Here is a 17,577-nt window from a genome sequence, read left to right as displayed (position 1 = left end):
AAAAATTATTACTAGAAGGGAACCAAATTCAGACAGCAATGAATAGGGTACCATACATTTCAGTTTGAAAATCTTTATAGTTATTCAAACTGTATACTCTATTTTATTTTTTAATTTATTATTATTTTACTCATTAATTTATTTATTTGAGACAGTCTCATTCCGTCACCCTGACTGGAGTGCAGTAGCATGATCTCGGCTCACTGAAACCTCCACCTCCCTGGTTCAAGCGATCCTCATGCCTCACTCCTGAGAAGTTGGGACTACAGGTGTGCACCACCACACTTGGCTAATTTTGGTATTTTTAGTAGATACAGGGTTTTGCCCTATTGGTCAGGTTGGTCTTGAACTCCTGGGCCAAGCAATCTTCCTGTCTTGGCCTCCCAAAGTTCTGGGATGACAGGTGTGAACCATCACGCCCAGCCTCAAACTATATATTCTAAACTGACACAAAGTCACTTATTCTTTTCTCAGGCTAGAATAAATTAAGCGCAGAAAAAAATGGAATGACTGTGCCATACTTATTTATCTCATCATCTAACATATTAGTTTGCATTTAATAACAAAACTAAAGGATCAGTGATAGAATTCTCCCCGCCATTTCAGTATAACATTTTATCCTTTGTGATGCTGGATCAGACAGTGAAATTGTTAAATGGTTTCTCTGTCTTAGAAAATGAACTACACAGAACCATTACAGCTAAGTTTATCTATAAACGTAGAAATTTCATTCATTACTACCCAGCTGTGTTTGCTTAGCCAAGTGATAATAAGGGATTACATCGGAATGAAAAAACAATGGCAATATGGATTGGCTAGGAAAGCAGTAAGCTAGTAAAGGACATGCTGGAATCCAATTTGAAGTTTTTAGCCTCAATTAAAATGTCCGGTAAGCAGCAGAGCAAATGGATCATGCTGGGATGAAGTAATCTAAACCGTTTCAACTCTTTAAAGTACATCAGAGTTCTGACAAAACTTAAGAAACAAAGTTATTGACAATAATGGACTTTTGGACACAGTAGACTCATTCATTCTTTTGTTTGAAAACATATTTTTATTTATTGAGTTTCTCATGTATCTCAAGCAGTGTGTTATCTCTGAAAATATATAACATTTTTACATCAATGTAGTGATCTGTGACAAAGATCAAGCTTTATCTTTATTTTATTTAAACAAGTCTGTCCCACAGCAGGTAGCCTGACTACATTTTGTTTTTCATAGAAAACTGCACCATTCAGAACTAATTGCAAAGTGCCTAGAGTAATCAGGTAAGTTTGTCATCGATTACTTCCACCTTGCTGCAATTAGACACCAAACCATCAGATTGCTAATGAATCTTCAGAGAAACAATAAAGCAAATACTCTTTTGATGAATTCATAGAAAAATTTGGTAGCTCAAGTAAGGATTAATAGCATTATAGTATAGTAGAATCTACTCTCATTATTTCAGGTTATTAATTTGTCTACACAGAATGCCAGAAAATTCATCTTTGAGTTAAGAAATGCAGAGAATATGAGATATTTAATTGGAAAACTAAATGGGAGTAAGTGACATTAAGCCATCTATTTATCCTTGTTTTTTCTTATCTAGGCTTGCAGATAGTAGGGTGCCTTCATCATTATGCCTCTGTGAATAACCAGTGTAGAATCGTCTTGCCATTTGAATAGTAACCTGTTTTGAGTTCAGTTGTCTTCTAGCCTGACAATGCACCATCTTCCCAACGCATCATGATAGGATAACACGTGAGTCCATTCCCAAACTTGTGTGGCACAATATAGCAGAAGCCACCTAAGGGGAAGTTTGGCAGTGACCTCACCTTTGTGGGGATGCTTTGAGGTCAGTGGGGGCACTTTCTATTTTGATGCTGCATTTGATCCAAAGTGACATTTGCCTTGAGCTTTTCACCGCTAATGCTGATATTGCTGTAGTTATGTCCAGACAGAATGGGACACGGCCTTTTGGGACAATATTTCCTCCATAGGAAGTTCAGTTTCAATTAAACAAAGAAAAATGAAACGCTGATATAAATCAGAAGTGCCATAAATGCTCAGGTTTTGGAGGCATGTTAATAAATTTTTATCCTTTTATAATTCTTCCACTTTTAATGCTTTAACATGAAAGAAAAAATCTGATTTCATGTCGAGGAATTTATATAAAACATATTCGTTCATTCATTCATTCATGTGTTGTTTTTTGGGCACTTACTGTATATAAAGCCAGCCACAGAACAAGTTACAAACATGCTTTAAGAGGAGCCTATAATCTAGTGTGTTAAATAAATCTGACCCTCTAAAACTACATATATTCGAACAGTATTTCAAGCATTATGATGCTTCATAGCATTAAAAAGATTAGGAAAGTTTTTGTAATGAAGGTACAATTTGAATATAACTTTAATTGATCACAGTATTTTCATAATGGTGGTAGAATTTAAAGCAATTCACCTGAACGAATAAGGGAAGCACAGACGGAATCATGAAGGCTCACAACATATTTACAAATATGGGAGACATTCTAATTTGGAATAAACTCCTTTAAATCTTTCGTATAAGCACATAAAGTAATTTAAAGAGCCCCAATAAGGCATCAATGGCATATGGAGGCCTTCCACTTTTCCATGTGTTAATGTCAGCCACCTATACGAAAATCATCCCATGCCTATCTACAACCATACAGAAAAACCGTGAGAATAAATGGACATCACCTAATGCAGTGTTTTGGGAATAACCAGAATGCAGGGAAGATGATATAACTGGGTGGGTAATTATATCAAGAGGGCCAGAAGAACTGGCCTTGACCCATACCCCACTGCTGGGATTTGGGTGGAATGCAGAGCCAAGGGAATCCTAACATTAGAAGAACTCAGATACTCAGATAACATCGGGAAGAGACTGTTCCTAAATATACAACTATTTAGAACTTGATAAAGATTTGGCTGATCTTCAGAGCCAGGATATGAAAAGGGGAGGATGTTGAAATGTGCAGGCATAAGCAATGGCAGTATTGCAAAACTTTCACTCGTAGGAGGAAATTGGAGGCATTTTGGAAAGCAGTATCTCTTAGATGAAGTTTCCAGTAATGAAGGACAGAGAAGAAAAAAATGGCCGGTGATTAAGCTTTACGGAAACAGTATGATATCTAACTATACGTAATGCAATGTAGAAAACATTATACATATATAGGTATATAGGAATGAAATTGTAAAAAATAGACAATGTACACTTGCACACACACACTCACCTCAGTGGGCACTTCAACATTGTACCATGGAGTGATAACACAGGACTCCGTTCCCCAAAGGCGTTTTTAGCTGTTATTTCACTTGCCTGCTTCAGGATGCATTTGCCACAAATAGATCACTGGGCACAGGAGCACTGAGACACGCCCTATGATTTATGACTCCAGACGTATTCCTTTCTTTCCCCACTTTGTTGTAGCAACCTTAGCTTCTCATGATAATTAGGGTTGAATACCTTCAACAATGACAGTAACTCCTTTTGTTGCCTGCCAGCCCAATGGCATGAGGGATTCAAAGTGCCCAGGTCATAGTGTCTGACTCAGAGGAATATTAATTCTGTCAATTACTATAAGCATTGCCTTTTCCCATCTAAAAGCTGACACTTTTCACCCAGCATGGCCTCCATTTATGAGAACAAGGAGTACAGTGCCAAAGTGAGTTACTAGAAAGTATTAATGAATGATATCTGCCCTGTCCACTTTCTTCTTCTTATTATTATTACTATACTTTAAGTTCTGGGGTACATGTGCACAACGTGCAGATTTGTTACACATGTATACACATTCCATGTTGGTGTGCTGCACCCATTAACTCCTCATTTACATTAGGTATATCTCCTAACACTATCCCTGCCCCCTCCCCCTACCCCACAGCAGGCCCTGGTGTATGATGTTCCCCTTCCTGTGTCCAAGAGTTCTCATTGTTCAATTCCCACTTATGAGTGAGAACACGCAGTGTTTGTTTTTTTTTGTCCTTGAGATAGTTTGCTGAGAATGATGGTTTCAAGCTTCATCCATGTCCCTACAAAGGACATGAACTCATCCTTTTCTATGGCTACATAGTATTCCATGGTGTATATGTGCCACATTATCTTAATCCAGTCTGTCACTGATGGACATTTGGGTTGGTTCTAAGTCTTTGCTATTGAGAATAGTGCTGCAATAAACATACGTGTGCATGTGTCTTCATAGCAGCATGATTTATAATCCCGGTAATGGGATGGCTGGGTTAAATGGTATTTCTAGTTCTAGATCCTTGAGGAATTACCACACTGTCTTCCACAATGGTTGAACTAGTTTAAAGTCCCATCAACAGTGTAAAAGTGTTCCTATTTCTCCACATCCTCTCCAGCACCTGTTGTTTCCTGACTTTTTAGTGATCACTATTCTAACTGGTGCGAGATGGTATCTCATTGTGGTTTTGATTTGCATTTCTCTGATGGCCAGTAATGATGAGCATTTTTTCATGTGTCTGCTGGCTGCATAGAGGTCTTTTTTTGAGAAGTGTCTGTTCATATGCTTTGCCCACTTTTTGATGGGGTTGTTTGTTTTTTCTTGTAAATTTGTTTGAGTTCTTTGTAGATTCTGGATGTTAGCCCTTTGTCAGATGAGTAGATTGCAAAAATTTTTTCCCATTCTGTAGGTTACCTGTTCACTCTGATGGTAGTTTCTTTTGCTTTGCAGAATCTCTTTAGTTTGTCAATTTTGGCTTTTGTTGCCATTGCTTTTGGTGTTTTAGACATGAAGTCGTTGCCCATGCCTGTGTCCTGAATGGTATCGCCTAGGTTTTCTTCCAGGATTTTTATGGTTTTAGGTCTAACATTTAAGTCTTTAATCCATCTTGAATTAATTTCTGTATAAGGTGTAAGGAAGGGATCCAGTTTCAGCTTTCTGCATATGGCTAGCCAGTTTTCCCAGCACCATTTATTAAACAGGGAATCCTTTCCCCATTTCTTGTTTTTGTCAGGTTTGTTAAAGATCAGATGGTTGTAGATGTGTGGTATTATTTCTGATGGTTCTGTTCTGTTTCATTGGTCTATATCTCTGTTTTGGTACCAGCACCATGCTGTTTTGGTTACTGTAGCCTTTTAGTATAGTTTGAAGTCAGGTGGCGTGATGCCTTGAGCTTTGTTCTTTTGGTTTAGGATTGACTTGGCAATGTGGGCTCTTTTTTGGTTCTATATGAACTTTAAAGTGTTTTTTCCAATTCTGTGAAGAAAGTCATTGGTAGCTTGATGGGGATGACATTGAATCTATAAATTACCTCAGACACTATGGCCATTTTCACAATATTGATTCTTCCTACACATGAGCATGGAATGTTCTTCCATTTGTTTGTGTCCTCTTTTATTTTGTTGAGCAGTGGTTTTTAGTTCTCTTTGAAGAGGTCCTTCACATCCCTTGTAAGTTGTATTCCTAGTTATTTTACTGTCTTTGAAGCAATTGTGAATGGGAGTTCACTCATGATTTGGCTCTCTGTCTGTTATTGGTATATAGGAATGCTGTGATTTTTGCCCATTGATTTTGTATCCCGAGACTTTGCTGAAGTTACTTATCAGCTTAAGGAGATTTGGGGCTGAGACAATGGGATTTTCTAAATATACAATCATGTCATCTGCAAACAGGGACAATTTGACTTCCTCTTTTCCTAACTGAATACCCTTTATTTCTTTCTCCTGCCTGAGTGCCCTGGCCAGAACTTCCAACACTACATTCAATAGGAGTGGTGAGAGAGGGCATCCCTGTCTTGTGCCAGTTTTCAAAGGGAATGCTTCCAGTTTTTGCCCATTCAGTATGACATTGGTTGTGGGTTTGTCATAAATAGCTCTTATTATTTTGAGATACTTCCCATTAATACCTAGTTTATTGAGAGTTTTTAGCATGAAGGGCTGTTGAATTTTGTCAAAGGCCTTTTCTGCATCTATTGAGATAATCATGTGGTTTTTGTCTTTGGTTCTGTTTATATGCTGGACTACCTTTATTGACTGGTGCATGTTGAACCAGCCTTGCATCCCAGAGATGAAGCTCACTTGATCATGGTGGATACGCTTTTTGATGTCCTGCTGGATTCGGTTTGCCAGTATTTTTTGAGGATTTTTGCATTGATGTTCATTAGGGATATTGGTCTAAAATTGTCTTTTTTTGTTGTGTCTCTGTAGGCTTTGGTATCAGGATGATGCTGGCCTCATAAAATGAGTTAGGGAGGATTCCCTCTTTTTCTATTGATTGGAATAGTTTCAGAAGGAATGGTACCAGTTCCTCCTTGTACCTCTGGTAGAATTCGGTTGTGAATCCATCTGGTCCTGGATTTTTTTTTGGTTGGTAAACTATTAATTATTGCCTCAATTTCAGAGCCAGTTATTGGTCTATTCAGAGATTCAACTTCTTCCTGGTTTAGTCTTAGGAGGGTGTATGTGTCCAGGAATTTATCCATTTCTTCTAGATTTTTTGTGTATTTGCATAGAGGTGTTTATAGTATTCTCTGATGGTAGTTTGTATTTCTGTAGGATCAGTGGTGATACCCCCTTTATCATTTTTTATTGCGTCTATTTGATTCTTTTCTCTTTTCTTCTTTATTAGTCTTGCTAGCGGTCTATCAATTTTGTTGATCTTTTCAAAAAACCAGCTCCTGGATTCATTGATTTTTTTGGAGGGTTTTTTGTGTCTCTATCTCTTTCAGTTCTGCTCTGATCTTAGTTATTTCTTGCCTTCTGCTAACTTTTGAATGTGTTTGCTCTTGCTTCTCTAGTTCTTTTAATTGTGATGTTAGGGTGTCAATTTTAGATCTTTCCTGCTTTCTCTTGTGGGCATTTAGTGCTATAAATTTTGCCCTACACACTGCTTTAAATGTGTCCCAGAGATTCTGGTATGTTGTATCTTTGTTCTCATTGGTTTCAAAGAACATCTTTATTTCTGCCTTCATTTCGTTATGTACCCAGTAGTTCATTCAGGAGCAGGTTGTTTAGTTTCCATGTAGTTGAACAGTTTTGATTGAGTTTCTTAGTCCTGAGTACTAGTTTGATTGCACTGTGGTCTGAGAGACAATTCGTTATAATTTTCTGTTCTTTTACATGTGCTGAGGAGTGCTTTACTTCCAACTATGTGGTCAATTTTGGAGTAAGTGCAATGTGGTGCTGAGAAGAATGTATATTCTGTTGATTTGGGGTGGAGAGTTCTGTAGATGTATATTAGGTCCGCTTGGTGCAGAGCTGAGTTCAATTCCTGGATATCCTTGCTAACTTTCTGTCTCGTTGATCTGTCTAATGTTGACAGTGTGGTGTTAAAGTCTCCCATTATTATTGTGTGAGAGTCTAAGTCTCTTTGTAGGTCTCTAAGGACTTGCTTTATAAATCTGGGTACTCCTGTATTGGGTGCATATATATTTAGGATAATTAGCTCTTCTTGTTGAATTGATGCCCTTCCCACAACCCTACAAAGTGATATCCTCGAATTGGTATCTTCATTTGACTTACCAAGTGGTTCCACTTTGCAATCAGGCCAAGTTCTGCAGGGTAGTGGAGGTGCATAGAGTGGCCAATGAATCTTTTTCCCTCCCTCCCTCCCTCCCTCCCTCCCTTCCCTCCTTCCTTCCTTCCTTCCTTCCTTCCTTCCTTCCTTCCTTCCTTCCTTCCTTCCTTCCTTCCTTTCTCTCTCTCTCTGTCTCTCTCTTTCTCTCTCTCTGTCTCTCTCTCTCTGTCTCTCTCTCTCTCAGATGGAGTCTCTCTCTGTCCTACAGGCTGGAGTGCGGTGGCGTGATCTCTGCTCACTGCAACCTCCGCCTCCCGGGTTCAAGCAATTCTCCTGAAGCTTATTACTTGTTTTTGACAACATACAGAATGCTGCAAGTAGCAACCACTATATTTCAACCTCTAAACATTTTCTGCAATTTTCCTAAAGCTCCACCCTCAATTAGTGCATGCTCTCTGTCCCAAGAGATTCAACAGAAGATGGTTCAATCAAATGGTTTGCTAGTCTGTAATGGAGATTAAAAACTTACTTCTCTCTATCTTTATCCCTGTCAGTTTCACATAATCAGGCCTATTTTTTATAACAAACAATTTCTTGGAACCAGTGTGAGTATTACTGATGAATTGTTAGTTAGAAGTTTCCAAGTAAAGTTTATAGATTAAAAAAGGAGTTCATTAGCTCTTACAAAAGTCTCTGACTTCAGACATGATTAGAAACTGTGGCTTCCTTCCGTTATACTGTCAGGATAGTAGCACTCTCTCTCTCTCTCTTTCTCTCTCTCTCTCTCTCTCTCTCTCTCAGTTCTCTCTTTCTCTGTATTTGTTTCCTTCCCAGTGGTAGAAGGTGGTGGTTAAGATAGTCACCAGTGATTCTCTAGGCATATTTCTCAGACCTATAAATCAGAGCAAGAGCGGAGATAAAGGGAGAGAGAGAAAGAAAAGAGAGAGAAAGATATTTTCTGATAAAAGCCCCAGGGAACAATAATTGCCCTCACTTGAGGCATAAGCCATTTCAGAAAAAAACATGTGATATAACAAATTGATAGGATCACTTATATTGTCCAGACTTGGACCGCATACCCACCACTGAACCATACAGACTGCAAATAAGCTACTGAGCAGGGAGACACATCTAACCACAACAGGAGTTAAACAGATAAAGAATGTGGGGAAGAGATTCCAAGCAACTGGTCTGGTATATACAAAAGTTCCTGTGGAAAAGGAAGCTTTACTAGCTGAATGTGTGTATAGTAGATAGAGACCAACGTTAAAAGTGGCAGAAAATAAAAGAATATACATGCAAGATCTACACGGTATCATTAGAAATTATGTATACCCTATATCCTAAGAACAATGAGAATGCATTCTATGTGTTTTTTCTTTAGTAGGAAAAGTGAGTTCACATTTGCATTTTGAAAAGATTGCTCTGTAGCCTGGAGGGCAAAAATGTTGCAGGCTACTACAGGGCCCCATTGGAGGAAGCCACTGAGTTGTACTGCAGTACTAACCCAGCTTCTAACCTTGTTATGCTTTCTACAGACCTGGCAATGCATTTCTGATTTTTCATTTTGCATTCCTCTCAGATTAGGATTCATATTTCCTCTACCTGTTGGTCTTGGACCACCCTGGCTAAGCATTTGCCCAAATTAGGCTGAACGTCAAGGACGCCTCATCTGAGTAGTGCCCCTGTGGGCAGTGAACCTTAATCTCATTCTCTGCATGCAAGAAGGCGCTGAACAAAAACTGGGAGAGTTGGCATAGAAATCGAAGCTCTTTCTCTGACTAACTTTAAATCACATTTTTGTGTCCTGAAAGCTGCCTAGGAACGGAAAGTGACAGCAGGTAAGCTGAGGTAGGGAGGACCAGAGGACACATGGACAGGAAATTATTTAACATACTCATATTCTGTTTGAAAGGGTGGTAAAAGTAAACATTTGGACAATTTCTATCTCACCTTATTATGTCTCTCCCTTTCTCCCTCCTTCTTACCTACTTTCTTTGTCTGAGTTTGCCTATATTCCCCCAGGACAATCTAGTCTAGATATGGGTTCATAGGCTCAGTGAGATATTTTCAGTATCTTAGGCATTTGTACTTTGTTTTCTCTTCTCTTTACTCTCTACTCATTCATTTCTTATCTTTTCTACTTATACCTTCTCAATAAGCCAAAAAAGAAAGAAATTTGAATATTATTGCCTCTTAAAGTATGTATTTTACCATGTGCTTTGGAAATTTATGTAAAATAATGTAGCTTATGTTGATGAGGTCATTATTGCAACTGCAATTTCTGAGTATCTGTATGGTAAGACTCTGTGATGAGTGTGTTATACAATATCTAAGCGGTCTGTTCTACAAAATTAGTCAACTAAATACTAGAAAGTTATTCCAACTAGATTTAATATGAATTTGTGAGCATTTTATTAATACAGAAAGTAATATGGGCTGATGAAATTAATGTATATATTAAAGTTCAGGACCTATGAGAAGTAAGATAACCATAGGTCAAGTCAGCAAGTATTTTCACAGACACACGCTCATACATATGGTTTTAATTTACCACATGTATCTCTTCCTAAACATCTACAGTGCTTGAGAGATCAAGTCTACAGTGATCGGATTCAAAGCGCTCTTCCTGAGAGCTAATGGCTTGTATGCATCCTGATGATGTGGCACTGAAACTGAGAGAGACTTGGCTGGTCTAGCACATTTGCTTAGCCTCCTTGTCGGCTTTTAGGTTATTTTATTCTACAAGTGTCATATTCGTCTTTAAACAATTCATTTTGCCAGTAGCTTCAGGTCGGTTGTTTAAAAAAAAGTTGTACAAGTATAAATTTTGAAGTTATATAGCACCTATGAATAACCATACTATAGTGTAGACCAATTCAAGAAACTATTCAATCAGAAAGACATACAGTGAATATTCATTGTTTGCTTATGTTTCATATTAGACGGCATAGTTCACCCACTGCTTCCTATATGAAATTAGAACACCTTGCCAATCTTTGTATAATGATAGTCCCTCTTCAAATTTTCATTTTCCTGGAAAACGAAAAAAGCAGGTTGAGAGCATAAAAAAGATTTAAAAAGTGAAACCATTTATTCTGACTTCTGATTTTTTTCTAATATTTATCATTGAATGTATACTTATTCATTAACTGCATAGGAAGAATATATCAAAGATTGGATACTTGATCCCCCAAAAGTTTTTCCAATACAAAATTTAAATGATTTATTTAGTGCTTTTGCTGTGCTTTTTAGAGTAATCTTGAGTGAAATGAGTAACACTTAAATATAATCTATTATTTAATAATCTGAATATAGTTAGAGAAATCTTAGAGAACATATTTTAAAAATTAAATTATATGAGTACATATGAGTTGGTCTTTTTTACATACACAAATATATTCTTTCTTACCATATTCAAATAAAAAAGATAAATGTAATTTATGTATGGATATAATGTGCTAAAATGATGAACAAGAATGTCTCCCAAAGATACAGAACCTTCACATTTCAGAGTGAAAGGACATTCCAATGGATTTCATTGTCCAAATGACTTAGTGATTTCTTCAGAAAAAAAATGCTTACTTTTTATGAAAAATTTAAAAAACAAGGTAAATTGTGCTTTATTTAAGTCTCAAATTTTGGTGATTTTTTTTGTCTCTGTGTTTTTTCTCCCAAATTCAAAATAATCATGTTGTATGTATTAATGGAGTAACATATGCCGACGATGATGATATCTCAGGAATGTGGCATTATTTGTGTGTGTGTGTTTTCCAATATCTTAATGTGCCTGTAACATGATTTAAAAAACCTTCTGCTTCTTGATTTTCCAAATGCTTAGAAGTTTCATCGTTGGTGTTTTTAGTCAATAGTAATCTTTCATATGCAATAAAATGTGTTTGCAAACCTAAGAAGGGATGTATTTCAGTGGTACCATTTCTTCCAGTTCTTCCAATCTTTACAAAGCCATGTTCTGCCTGAGCAGTACGGTCTCTGCTTCAGGCTCTCCAGTGTTGTGGCCACACAGTGTTTTTGCCAGGACAATGTCACTAAGTCCCTAGGTTCAGTGTAAAAAATGGGGATACTCTTACTCATCCCCTCACTGTGGTGGAAAGTATAGTTGCAACATGCTTTACTCTCTCTAAGCTTTCCACAAACCTGTAAATAATCTTAACTATAATTGTTATTAGCCTAAATTATCTTTCTTAGTACCTAAGAACTAAAACAATGTGATATTTCAGCTTAGCTGGACATCTGTTATTCTACAAATCTTGCCTCAGGAGGTGAAACAAGCCTCGTAGTTTTGTTTTATCGTGTTTTGTTTGTTTGTTGTTCATTTTCTTTGCCCCTGTTAAATGAAGCTAATAATAGCTGCCAACAAGATTATTTTAAAGTCAAATGATATAGTATAATTAAAAAAAAAAAAACTCCTCCTATAGTTAATGTGCTAAGAAAACATCTTCAATCTATAGCCCCTTAGAAAAGTCAGAAATCAAAGTTAGTCTTATAAGCAAGGGGCATCTTAGAACCATCCACCTAAGTAGAAGAAGGAGTGTGCCAACCCTCAGGGCCATAGCCCCCCGTAGGAAAAACAGAACTTGCCTGCCAAAAATTTGTAAAAATAAAGAATGAAAGAAAAAAAAGTTAATATTTAAATTGTAATGTGTCGGCCGGGCGCGGTGGCTCAAGCCTGTAATCCCAGCACTTTGGGAGGCCGAGATGGGCGGATCATGAGGTCACAGGATCGAGACTATCCTGGGTAACACGGTGAAACCCCGTCTCTACTAAAAAATACAAAAAACTAGCTGGGCGTGGTGGCGGGCGCTTGTAGTCCCAGCTACTCGGGAGACTGAGGCAGGAGAATGGCGTGAACCTGGGAGGCGGAACTTGCAGTGAGCTGAGATCCGGCCACTGCACTCCAGCCTGGGCGACAGAGCGAGACTCCGTCTCAAAAAAAAAAAAAAAAAATTGTAATGTGTCATGCTGATATGAAGTAAGGCCATTACCATCACGACTTCGGTTACTATTTAGCACTTGATATGTGTTGTGCTACCTGTAATAATTTTATCTTCCAAAAAATTGGCAAACATGAGCCTCCTATTATGTCTTGTCTTTTTCTACTTCTTCCAGTAATTTGTTTTTCTTTATATGATTTTATTCTGGAAAGTTAACTGTTTTTCTTCCTGCAAATTATATACTGTGAAGGCTGGAATTATTTTTGTTTAAAATCTACGTTGGCTTTATTTGCATTCAGTTCCTAGATGTGTAATATCTGTTCACCCATCAAATATAATTACAATAGGCAAACCTGGAATTTACACACCTGGAAAGGTCACTTGAGTGAGTTCCAAAGCATCACACATTTACCTAATATCATTTCAATACTTGTCAAGAAGGCAAGGACCTATTGCAGTAGTTTAATTTATGCAGTTTGTGTAATATTAACACCCTTAGTTATTTCCTATGAATGGTGTGAACATAAGCTCATAAGACAGTGACACAAATTAAGGTTAGAGAACACTTTCACCTTTTACGCCTGAAAGCATATTATCAGAACCCGTTTGGTGGTGACAGCCTGCCCTGCCCTTACCAGTGCTTGATGCCCTGCATATAAACAGTGGGGGCTTTAATTGAAGAGACATGCTTTTCTCCCTGTTAGAGCACTATCGTTTCACATCACAGTTACAACCAGTGACATGCAGAGAGGTCTATGCTCAAGATTTTTGACATTAAACATCAATCATTATTCCATCGGAGACTGTATATACACTATTAATCACTGAGCGAAATCATAAAATTTTACAAAATGAATCAAATGAAGTTTTCAACAAATGCCATGCTAAGACCTTGTTTTCATAAAGATATTTTACTGTTTTATTTTACCAAAAACACTGTTGGTGTTTTTGTGTTGTATATATCTGGGTGCTTTGATTTGTGAGGATATATGTGTATACAATCCCACTGGGACACACAGAAGGAATCATACAGTGATTCATATAATCGAAATGTAAATATACTTTATTTTTCCATAATAGGAGGAAGCAGACAATATTAACACAAGTAAAATTGGAAGCCCCAATGAATACACCAAGTGAGATAAAAAAGAACTGACATCCTCACTAGAGTAATGAGCTGTGCATATGCTGTGTGGTTGCTGCTTCTTGAAGAGGTGCAACGTGGCAATTGGTCTAGCTACTGATTCATGCCAAGGAGGTTCTTAGCAGAATTCTATTTATTGTGAAACTTTCTGTTTAACTTAAAAATCAAACGACAATATAAACACAGGCCGGGCGCGGTGGCTCACGCCTATAATCCCAGCACTTTTGGAGGCCGAGACGGGTGGATCACCTGAGGTCAGGAATTCAAGACCAGCCTGGCCTGCATGGAGAAACCCCGTCTCTACCAAAAAATACAAACATTAGCAGGGCACGGTGGTGGGCGCCTGCAATCTCAGCTACTCTGGAGGCTGAGGCAGAGAGAATTGCTTGAACCCGGGAGACAGAGGTTGCAGTGAGCTGAGATCGCGCCACTGCACTCCAGCTTGGGCAACAAAATGAGACTCCATCTAAATACACACACACACACACACACACACACACACAGAATGTTGAGTTATGTATATGAATGTATATAAAGATTAGGAGAGAAAGAAATTCACTTGTCTCTATGTGATCACACACTGCTCATTCCTTGTGTGTCATGTACTAAAGGTCAAAACGTATTTCAGAAGTAGCCTGTTGTACTTTTTACAAGATAGAATTTTCTGGCAACTGGGCAGCAAAAATCTATTGAGTTGTCATTGCCAATGGCACACAGAGGTATTGCCTTAAATTGGGGCAAGGACAAAAACCCAGTGATCCTTCTGTCTCATTCTAGAAATGTGTACTTGTTTGAAGATTCCAGTGGAGCAGTTTCTAATCAGAAATACTTTAATTTTTAATGCAGGCAACTTAAAGACACTGCAAGGGCACACATGATGAATGTTTCCTCTTAGTGAAATGTATAATTCAGTTTATAACTGTTTGGATTCTTGTGAACACTGAGGGTCACAGTGATTTTGATCTCATGACAATAGTTCTTGGCAACTGCAAAAGATGGGTATGAATTTCTGGGGGCACCAAAGCTTTTACAGAGAACTGCCTGTGAACCCTTATTTAATAACATCTTCATCTCTCTCTAGGCCTCTCAGCATCTAACTATTAAAAAATTAACATATAGATCGTAGTAGGGAAAAATGAAATAAAGCTAAAATGAGGTAAATATTGTTCTCAGAAGAGGGAAAGTGAAAAATTAGTTTTGCAGATACTCGTTTGACCTAAATTAATTATTTTATTTTATTTATTTATTTTTGAGACAAGGTCTTACTCTGTTGCCCAGGCTGGAGTGCAGTGGTGTGAAAACTGCCCACTGCAACCTCCACCTCTCCGGGCTTAAGGGATCCTCCCACCTCTGACTCCTGAGTAGCTGGGACTACAAACATGCACTGCCATGCCCAGGTGATTTTTTAATTTTTATTTTATTTGTAGAGACAAGATTTCCCCATGTTGTCCATGATGCTCTCAAACTCCTATGCTGAAAACAATCTACCCACCTTGGCCTCGCCAAGTGCTGGGGTTGCAGGCATGAGCCATCGTGCCTGGCCATAAATTAATTATTTTAAATAGGAATCAGTATCAGTATTCTCTTTTGTTGTTTTGTTTATAGTTAACTTTTTTCCTAATAACTAGCATACTATCATGTTAGCAATAATACCTACTCATTCTGTAAGATGATATGTGTGATGTCACAGGAAAAACTGATCATTTTCCTTCCAGTATGATGGGAGATTTTAAAGAGAAAATAAGCTTAGAGCAGGATAAAATTCACAGCCTAGTTAGTACTTTAGATAAATCAAACACTTCCCTTGAAGATGTGTTTTGTGACAGAAGTACTGTACACCCCACACAACAGCTAGGACCAGATAATTAAGTTAGATGCCTTGTGGGTGCTAAATATATGTTAGACTCATCCAAGATCTGTGCATAGGGCAAGGTAGAAAGACAAATATAAAACAAAACTAAACAAAGAATAACAACCACCATATCCTATGAAGGAAAATAAATGAGTAGGGAAAACAATATCTTTTTTCCCAAGACTTCTAACTTCCTAGATTAGTATGTGTGCTTGATTATTTGCTTTTAACTCTGTATTACTGCTACCCATTCCTGAGACTTTGCCTGCACTGCAGACGAAAAACCAATCCTGCAGGATTCCCTTCTGTCTCTAGATCACAGGTTAGAATCTTCCAACATAAGCAATTTCACAAGTTTTGGGGGAATGAGAAGAGAGAGGTCATTATTCTTCAGTTGCATGGCTAGCTATGAAGTCCAAATTGCTTCTGGGAAATGTTTTGAGCATCACCCATGTCAGCAATGCAGATTGAAATAGAAGGTAGAGATGTCCAAAGGTTGGTGAGATTGACAGGGGATTTGGGTGAAATGACATTGGATTTTCAGCAATGGCTGAGTGAGAATTTGGGAACTTCCTACTTTCAAGTGGCAAACTGACATCCTTGGTGACAGCTTCTCTGACCTCTGTTCCCCAAACCTTCTCAACGGTTGCATCAGCCTCTAATTATTTTCTTTTTAAAACTCTTTATTTACCAGCCATATATTCTGATGGATATATTGTGCTTGATATAAATATACAGTCATATTCCTTTGGGCAGAATATGAAATGCATCCTCTAATTCAGAATTAGTTTTTGAAGACAGAGCCAGAAAAATTGAAGTTTCACTTAGAGGAAGAAGGATATCAAGGTGTTTCTTATGCATCTAGCATGGTCCTGGATAGTAGACAACATATTAATATCAGTGATGATGATCATGCCCCAAATCTCTGGCCTTATGGAACTTCTAATTCAGTCGAGAAAGAATACTTTGAGTGTTCAGTGGCAATGGGGAGAAGGATGTAGGTGGGGAATTCAGTTAAGGCGTCTAAGTTGTAAAAAGGAAGTCTGGTTAGTAGGGAATTGTAATAATGCAGGTCAGAGATGATGGTGGATTGAAGCAGAGTGGTAAAAGCAGAACTTTATGAATTCATTTGATCGTTGACTAATTTATTCATTCAAACAACAGGTTGAATGTATGCTCTGTGCAAGAACGACACTGAATACCAAAAACAAAATGAAAAAATGATGCCTGCCTTTGAAACATTTAAAAAAGAAATATGGTAAGTAGGTAACCTGTATATTGTATTACGAGATGCCACGTTAGGGATAAAAGACAAATCACAGTGTGTGAGAGGTATGCGAGTTGTTGGAATGTGTATGAGCAATATTTAGTATGGTGGTGAGCTTTTGTTTCCTGTCCTTATAATTTTATGTTCTCCTGGCCTCGAGGTTTAGTTCCAAAGGGCGGCATGTTTCTATCAGGAGACACAAAAATGATTTCGTTACACTGGAAGTTAAGACTGCCACCCTGAGACTTTGGGTTCTTCGTGCCGCTAAATCAATGGGCAAAAACAGGAGCTACTGTGCTGTCTGGGCTTATTGATCCTGGCTACTAAGGGGGAAATCGGGCTTCTACTCCATAATGGAGGTAAGGAAGAATATGTCGGTAATACAAGGGATCCCTTAGGGTATCGTTTAGTATTACCCTACTCTGTGATAAAGTTAGTGGAAAATTGCAATGCAATTCACGCAGAACTACTAATTATTCAGATTCCAGGAATGAAAAATTTGGGTCACTCTGCCAGGTAAAGAAACACAACTAAGGGCTGGGCGCGGTGGCTCACGCCTGTAATCCCAGCGCTTTGGGAGGCCGAAGAGGGTGGATCACGAGGTCAGGAGATCAAGACCATCCTGGCTAACACGGTGAAACCCCGTCTCTACTAAAAATACAAAAAATTAGCCAGGCGAGGTGGCAGCGCCTGTAGTCCCAGCTACTCGGGAGGCTGAGGCAGGAGAATGGCGTGAACCTGGGAGGTGGAGCTTGCATTGAGCTGAGATGGTGCCACTGCCCTTCAGCCTGGGTGACAGAGCAAGACTCCATCTCAAAAAAAAAAAAACCAAAAAAAAAACAAACAAAAAACCCCCACAACTAGCCAAGATGC

The sequence above is a fragment of the Chlorocebus sabaeus genome, chromosome 18 (genome assembly GCF_047675955.1).
Source record: "Chlorocebus sabaeus isolate Y175 chromosome 18, mChlSab1.0.hap1, whole genome shotgun sequence".
NCBI lineage: Eukaryota > Metazoa > Chordata > Mammalia > Primates > Cercopithecidae > Chlorocebus > Chlorocebus sabaeus.
This window is presented reverse-complemented; position numbering follows the sequence as displayed.